Here is a 7,605-nt window from a genome sequence, read left to right on the forward strand (position 1 = left end):
AGGTAAAGAAATTTATCTGAAAGCTTCATTAGCTGAGCTGATATTTGGCTCCAAAGATTATACTTTTAACCATCACATTAGATGCCTCTTTGGTTGGCTCAGCTCACAAGCCAATTCTGATCTATTTATAGTAGCTGTCAGGCACACATTGTTGAGAAGAATTCTGGGGCAGCATTTAGGTTCCATGGAAAAAATAATCTGCCTTGATTGATTAATGATGTCTGCCACAGGCCCAGGAATGGCGAGTCGGGGTTATTTTTTTTTTAAAAAAACACTGCTTACTCATTCCTTGGAGAAAGAGATTATCTTTGGGGTTATACATAGCTCTAGTGCTTTTGAAATTAGGGCATGTTGACATCCAAACTGTTTAAAGGCTGCTTTGTTTCTTTGCTGTAGCAGGAGAATATTTTAACTGCCTGTTTATAATTTATCTGAGAGAAGCACTGGTAATTAGGCATCTGATCACTCCTCTGATTCCCTTGCTTCTTCCTTTTCCTGTGACAAAAACAGAAAGTCAGGAAAATAATCACATTGCCTCACGATACCAGTGGGCCATATAAAAAGCCCCGTGATGTTGTTTTTCCAATCACTGGTTTTCTTGACAGCCAGCATTTAAACCATTCCAAATTCCCCTCCCATCAATCGTTAGAAATGACCGTAGGATTGGTCCCTTTACTAACCTTCTTACTACGTCCCAAACAGTTTTACAACTTGGCTTCAGCTGCAGGGCAGTCCAGCTTTTAAAGGAATTATATCCCTTTCCCAGAATAGCCATTAAACAGAACTTAACACAGTTTTAAGGGAGGTATAAAGTGACTTCTTCCCGTCTCTCCCTGCTTTTCAAAGTGCACTTTTACACTCAGAACCAGCATCTATTTGTCTAAGACAGTGTATAAGGTGTTCACTATTCGCTTTCTCATCCTTTAACAATTTTTTTTTTCAGCTAAATAATATACATTTATTGAGAATTCCTGGGATGGCTGTTATTTCCTCTTAACTACAAGGCAGGGAACCAAGCAGAGAAAAAAAATCACCAAGAAAGCCCACGGCCCTGATTCCTCTGGCTGAGCAAAGGGAAGAGGAAAGTTGCTCCGAGGGGCAGTGCTCACGAAGGCAACAGGGTTTTGCAGGAGGCCTGCGGAGGAAGTCCCATGACACCGGGGGTGGGTGGAGGCTGCTTCTCCCCCAGTGGCTCCTCTATTTCAGTTTCTTGAAGGGGCTCTTCTGGCCCTTGATGACGCCTTTCTCTTGGAAGTTCCACAGGGCCATCAACAGAAAGCTAAGTGTGGCCCCGGATTGTCATAAGCATCTCGGAGATGGTGGGGCTGCTCAGACCTTGCCCACTTTGCGGCGGACAGGGCTCCCACTGAGCGGGATGCTATGCCCCAAGCGTCCCCCATCAGGGCGAAGAAGGAAGACCTCGGGCTGCCTCCCAGACAGATGCTGCAGGTCAGCAGACCCCCACAGAGCCTCCGGAGGGACCCTTCCCACTTCAGCTACCCAGTCCGCGACTCTCCCGTGAGGCGGACAGCCTGCTGCACCCGGGAAGGAGGGGCATCTCATCTTCCTGTTGACATGGCACCTCCTGGGACGGTGATCACATGAGATGTTCACATGTAAGACAAGAAGCTTCCACCACCCCTCTGCCATCTGCTGTATCCCACGATCTATGATGTTCAAGCTCAGCCCCAGAGAGCCCCCTCCAGGACGCATCCCACAGACCTGCCACGATCTTGGCATGCACAGCAAACCCATAGCCAAATGTGCCCGATCTGAACACATCTTCAAGGCCCAGACCCTCACTGGATGTTCCTTTTCTGCTGTTATTTATTTTTAATTTTGTTAATGTGAAATCACATATGTATAGTTTAAAAACAATACTAAAGCCAATCCCCTAGTACTCATAACCCAGGTTAAGAAATATAACATTAGTAAAGCTTTGGGACTTGTGTTAGTTTCCCATGGCTGCTATAACAAATGATCACAAACTGAGTGGCTTAAAACAAGGGAAATTTATTCTCTCACAGCTCTGGGGGCTAGAAGTCTGCAATCAAGGTGTCTGAAGGCTCCTGAGGAAAGTCTTTGCCTTTTCCTAGCTTCTGGTGGCTCCCAGCAATCCTTGGCGTTCCTTGGCTTGTAGCTGCATCACTCCAATCTCTGCTTCCATTGTCACCAGCCTTTTTCCCTCTCCTTTCTCTTATAAAGACACCAGTCATTGGATTAGGACCCACTCTAATCCAGTCAGTATGACCCATCTTAACTTGATTAAGTCTGCAAAGATGCTCTTTCCAAATAAAGTCACATTCACAGGCACCGGGGGTGAGGACTTGAACATATTTTGGGGGGACACAATTCAATGTCCTACAGAGCCCTTGCTGTGTTCCTCCTCCATCATTTTCCTTCCCCAAAGAGGTAACCACTTGGCTGATTTTTGCATTAATCTTTTTTTTAACTTTTAAAATAGTTCACCACCTAAATCTGTATACCTAACACAAAAATTGTTGAGTTTTGAAACGCTGGGTTTTAAGCACAAGTCTAGCTGAATAAGGCAAGGGCAGTACTGCCGTTTCTGGATGAAGGTTCCCACGATGAGATGCTCCAAAAAGGGTCTTCAGCTCAGAAAGTGCTCAGAGCCCCGCTGGGGGACAGTGGGTACAGTTTGGAAAACTCAGCACTCACCAGAATTAGGGCACTTGTGTGGACAAGAGACTGGGCCCCTGGCAGGAAGATGGTTGGGTAAGTGGGCTGCATCCTGAGTGCTTGTAAGCTCACACGGGATGGTGGGGAGCCCCTAGGATGGCTCCCATGATCCCTCCCTCACCTTCACTCCCACTTCCAGAGGGACTGGGGCTGCCTGCTCCTGTATGCTCTAGGGATTCCATGGCTTCTCGCTTTCCCACCAGCCCCCTGTGACTCCGCCTTTCAGCTCTGCCACTTCACTCTCCTCCTGGGTTTGTGTATTGTTGCTTAAATCCCTCTGCTGTAGTTTGAGTGGAGTTTCATTAGGGAAAAGATGCATGTGTTCAATGTACCATCTCCACCTTGAGAGCTTTCTCTTGGTCTCACTTTTCTACTGAGCTGTGTTTTAGGATTTCTTCCTTCATTCACTCACTCTGATGTCTGCAAGGCTGGGCTGTCAGGAGGGACCAGCCTCAGCCTTCACAGAGCTGACACTAGTTCGAGAGACAGACAAGGAAATCGGTCGTTAGGACGCAGCAGTAGTGCTTAAAATATGGTTCCTGGACCACCTATGCAAGCATCTCCCTGACGTTTGGTCCAAATGCTGAGCCCTGAAGGTCGGGCAGAGGCCCAGGGAGGATAAAGACTCCAGACAGGGGAGCAGCCGTCAGCTGTCTGAGGCTGGTTGGAGCCAAGGCTGGGGGAGCCCACCCAGAAAAAGTGTGAGGGGCCAGGCACTGGCCAAGGACTGAGTGGGGAGGACGGCAGTACCTGTGGGCTGAGCGCAGGGGGAGACCTTAAGGGGGAGACTGAGAAGAAGAGGTGGGAGGACGGCGTGTGTGTTGACGGCTGTCACAAAGGTTTCCGAAAGTCCGTTTTCAAAAGTAGCACAGAAACCAGTCCTGTGTGATCTCCTTATATGAGGTACCTAGGGTCGTCAAATTCAGAGAAAGACAAGGCAGAATGGTGCTTACCAGGGGCGGAGGGAGGCGGGGCGGCGGGAAGCAGAGTTTAACAAGTATAGACTTTTAGTTTTGCAAAAAGTTCTGAAGACTGGCTGCACAACAATGTGCATATATTCAACACTGCTGGACTGCATACTTAAAAATGGTTAAGATGATAAATTTTATGTTATGTGTTTGGTTTTGTTTTTTTTTTTTTTACCACAACAAAAAATAATTTAAAAAGAAAAAAAAAAAGTAACACAGAAACCAGGGCCTGTTTCTAACCTTCAAAAGTTCCTTGATTGGGCTTCCCTGGTGGCGCAGTGGATAAGAATCTGCCTGCCAATGCAGGGGACACGGGTTCAATCCCTGGTCCGGGAAGATCCCACATGTCGCAGAGCAATTAAGCCCGTGTGCCACAACTACTGAGCCTGCGCTCTAGAGCCCACGAGCCACAACTACTGAAGCCCGCACGCCACAACTACTGAAGCCTGCGTGCCTAGAGCCCATGCTCTGCAACAAGAGAAGCCCGCGCACCGCAACGAAGAGTAGCCCCCGCTCGATGCAACTAGAGAAAGCCCGCGTGCAGCAACGAAGACCCAACACAGCCAAAAAAAAAAAAAAAAAAAAGTTCCTTGATTCTTTACCCTTTTGTGATCAGGCTGACTCAGCGGACCAGCGTTCCCCAAATGCGGACAAAGCTCCAACATCTGCTCATCGCCACTGGGGCATGAGGGACTTTGTCTCCGCCACTTATCCAAGAGCACTCCCGGACACTGCATGCTGGGAGACACAATCTAAGTATAAGCTTGAGCCGGAAGCCAGGTCTCAGCATCTCCTCCAACCATGTTGCCCCCTTCCCGTCCAGCACCCCCAGCTAATCAACCAAAGCTCCGTCTTGTGTGGCTCTTCCTGAAGTTTGCCAGTCAGCAAGAGCTTCTGCTTTGTCTCCAAGGGCTCCAGTGTCCATTTTGGGTCCTGTGGTTTAGCTTCTGGAAATTCAAATGGATTGTGGCTGAATTTTATCACAAGATGGACTCTACACCCTGCCTCCTTGGTGCTCTGAGTAGGCCAGGTCGGGGGCATGATGGGTTATCAGGCTAGTGGGAGGGGAATGTAACTTGAGAGGCCCAGTGGATGTGGGGCCTCGAGATGGGGTCCAGCTACAGGGCCTGGCTCTGGGGAGCAGCACGGAAAGGTCTAGAGCTTCATCCAAGAAGTCACAGACTCTAATATAGTAAAATAATTAGAGCCAACACTTAGCACCAACAATGTGCCGGGCATCCTTCCAAGCCCTTAATATTGATATGTGTGCACGAACTCAATGAATTCTCCCAGTGAACTTATGAGGTCAGTACTACAGCCGACTTTACTGATGCAGAAACAAGAGCACAGGGACGGGGTCTCTCTTTGCTGCATCTGCTGTGAGAATGAAAGCGATCAGGCAGTCGACGGTCCAGAAAATGTAGACATCACTCAGAAGGGATGCACAGGTGTCACGAAGGGCCCCACAGGAGGCTGCAAAGGGATTTGAATCACATCAGGGTCAAACTCAGTCTCCTTGGAAGGAAAAAGAAGAGGCTCTGGGTGGACAAATGGTGGGGAAATAGGAAGGAACTGGCTGTGGTTTGCACTGTCGGTTGCCACGTACAGAACGTAATGGAGGGTGTTACCCTGGCTTCCGTTCCAAGATGAGATCTGTGTGCTTCCCCATCACCGTTGTCATTCAAGAGGACAGGTCTCTGGTTGAAATCTGGAATTTCTTGTATGAGAAATAGATCAGCAGCGTTTGAAAGTATTTGAACCAGCTGTTGCTTGTTCAGTGTCTCAAGCCCAGAAAGAGGAGTTAGTTCTTAAAGGAAAAGACATTGAACTTGTATCAAATTCAGGTTGTTACTTTGATCCCGCAAGCCACAACAGTTAGAAGGATACCCGGACACTTCTGGATGGTATATGAAAAAGTCTCTGAAAAAGGAACAGTTCAGCAGGCTGATGGAGATCTAAGAGTTGTCTGGCTATGGAAAACAACTAGATGGCGGATCATTCTTAAGACCTATTTCTAATATTTTAAAGATGCAGTAAAGGCCCTCTATTGAAGGATCAAAAGGACGGGGAGGTTAAACTACTTGCCCAAGGTAACCCTGTCAATGCGAGGCAGAGCCAGATCTAAACCCAATCAGGCAGACTCCCGAATTGGCACCCTCATCCACCCTGCAACCTCTCCCCCAGCTGCTGGTCTTCAGGTGGCAAATCAGACAGATGGCCCCTCAGTGGGGAAGCCAGAAGAGTCCAGAGCCCGGCGGGGGTCAGTCATGGTTCCAGATAATCCGATGGTGTAGACAAGGGTTCAGCCAGCCAGTGGGTTGGGTTGTGGGCAGAGAGTTCCAACCCCAGAAGGGGCCGGGCTAGAGCCAGGCGGGGAACAGGGCAGGTTGCAGTCCCAGCAAAGGGCACCTGGGCCCCTTTGGCTCTGAGCCATTTCCCTGTGTCTGGGCTGGGGCCCCAATGGGCCGACCTGAGAAGTATACATACTGTGACAGCAGGGCTATGACACAGACATGTAGAATTTGCTCTGCGGCCCCAAACCTGTCTCATAGCAGCAAACATAGCAACATAGGCAACCTGGTTGGCACCTGGCTTCTGGGCCGAAGAGGGTGACTTAATGACAAGGCCTCATGGGTTGATGGAGATCAAGGAGAAAAGGGACAACCTGCTGGCGAGAGCACCAGTGGGTTCAGGATGGGGAAGGCAAGCAACACAGGGCAGGCGTGGGTGGAGTCATCACCAAGGGCTGCAGCAAAGGCCCCAAAGCTTTAAAAGCCTTCAGGTTTCTGTGAACTATTGGGGCCTACAGATAAGACATTGCTTGAGTTTGTAAGTGCTGGTCTCACAGCTCCTTTCCCACCGCACCTCAGCTGTTCCTCACCATGCCAAGCACCATGCCTAAGGCCTGGCCTCAGGGCCTTTGTACTTGCCATCCTCAGCCTATAACACTCTTCCCCAGATATCCTCACTCCCCACAGGCCTGTGCTCCAAGGAGGCTGATCAGGGAGGCCGTCCCTACAAAGAGCACCTCCCTTCCCTGCTCGCCCATCCTTTACCATCCCCTTGCCGTGCGGATTGTGTTTTCCAAAGTTGCTGCAGCCATCTCTCCTACGCCACGTGTTCTTTCTCTGGCCCGTTGAATCTGGGGTCCCCGCCACTGCTTTAACCAACAGAATACGGCAGAAGTGACGCTGACCCAGTCCCAGGCACTTCACTGCTCCGGCAGCCTCTGCTTCCTGCTTCGTGGAACACTTACTCTTGGAGTGCTCCTTCCAGAGCCAAGCCGCCAGGCTGAGAAGCTTGTGGGGAGGCCACAAGCAGATGTGCCGGTCAGCAGCCTGCTGAGCTCCTAGCCAGAGGTCAACATCCACGGCAGCCAAACGAGTGAGGCACCTCGATGTCCGACCCAGCCGGTCCTTCGGATGAGTCGAGGCCCGGCCGGCATCTGGCTGCACCACTTGTGAGACCCCCAGCAAGACCCACCCTGATGGGCCCGGTCCACCAGAGAACCATGAGAGAGAATACAAAATTGTTGTTTTAGGCCACGGAGTTTCAGGGCTGTTTTTTCCACAGCAGTAGTCATCTGGAGGATTTACCCTGCTTAACTAGTTTTCACAGCACCTATCACTGCCTGATAGTATATAAGCTATTTGTTTATTGTCTTTTTCTCCTTCTTGTTTTTGTTTACTACTGTACTCTTAACACTTGAGAGCAGTGCCTGGCATGTAGTAGGAGCTCAATAAATATTCTCTAAGTAGATGAATGAATCCAAAGACATTTTCCCCCAAATCACAAAGCAATAATCAATGTGATTCTATTAGTTCTCATCCTGAGCATAGGTTAGGGCATCAGATGTTGTTGTATTTACTCACTCAACAGCCACTTATTGAGCTTCTATTATGTGCTAGGCCCTAGAAATAAATCAGCGAACTAAAGC

The 7,605-nt window shown here is 49.3% G+C and overlaps 1 pseudogene; it reads left to right on the forward strand.

Moving 5' to 3' along the window:
* Nucleotides 1–1,859: 1,859 nt before the first annotated feature.
* LOC133096647 (large ribosomal subunit protein uL6-like) lies at nt 1,860–7,021 on the forward strand (annotated as a pseudogene).
* Nucleotides 7,022–7,605: the final 584 nt, after the last annotated feature.

The sequence above is a fragment of the Eubalaena glacialis genome, chromosome 8 (genome assembly GCF_028564815.1).
Source record: "Eubalaena glacialis isolate mEubGla1 chromosome 8, mEubGla1.1.hap2.+ XY, whole genome shotgun sequence".
Lineage (NCBI taxonomy): Eukaryota > Metazoa > Chordata > Mammalia > Artiodactyla > Balaenidae > Eubalaena > Eubalaena glacialis.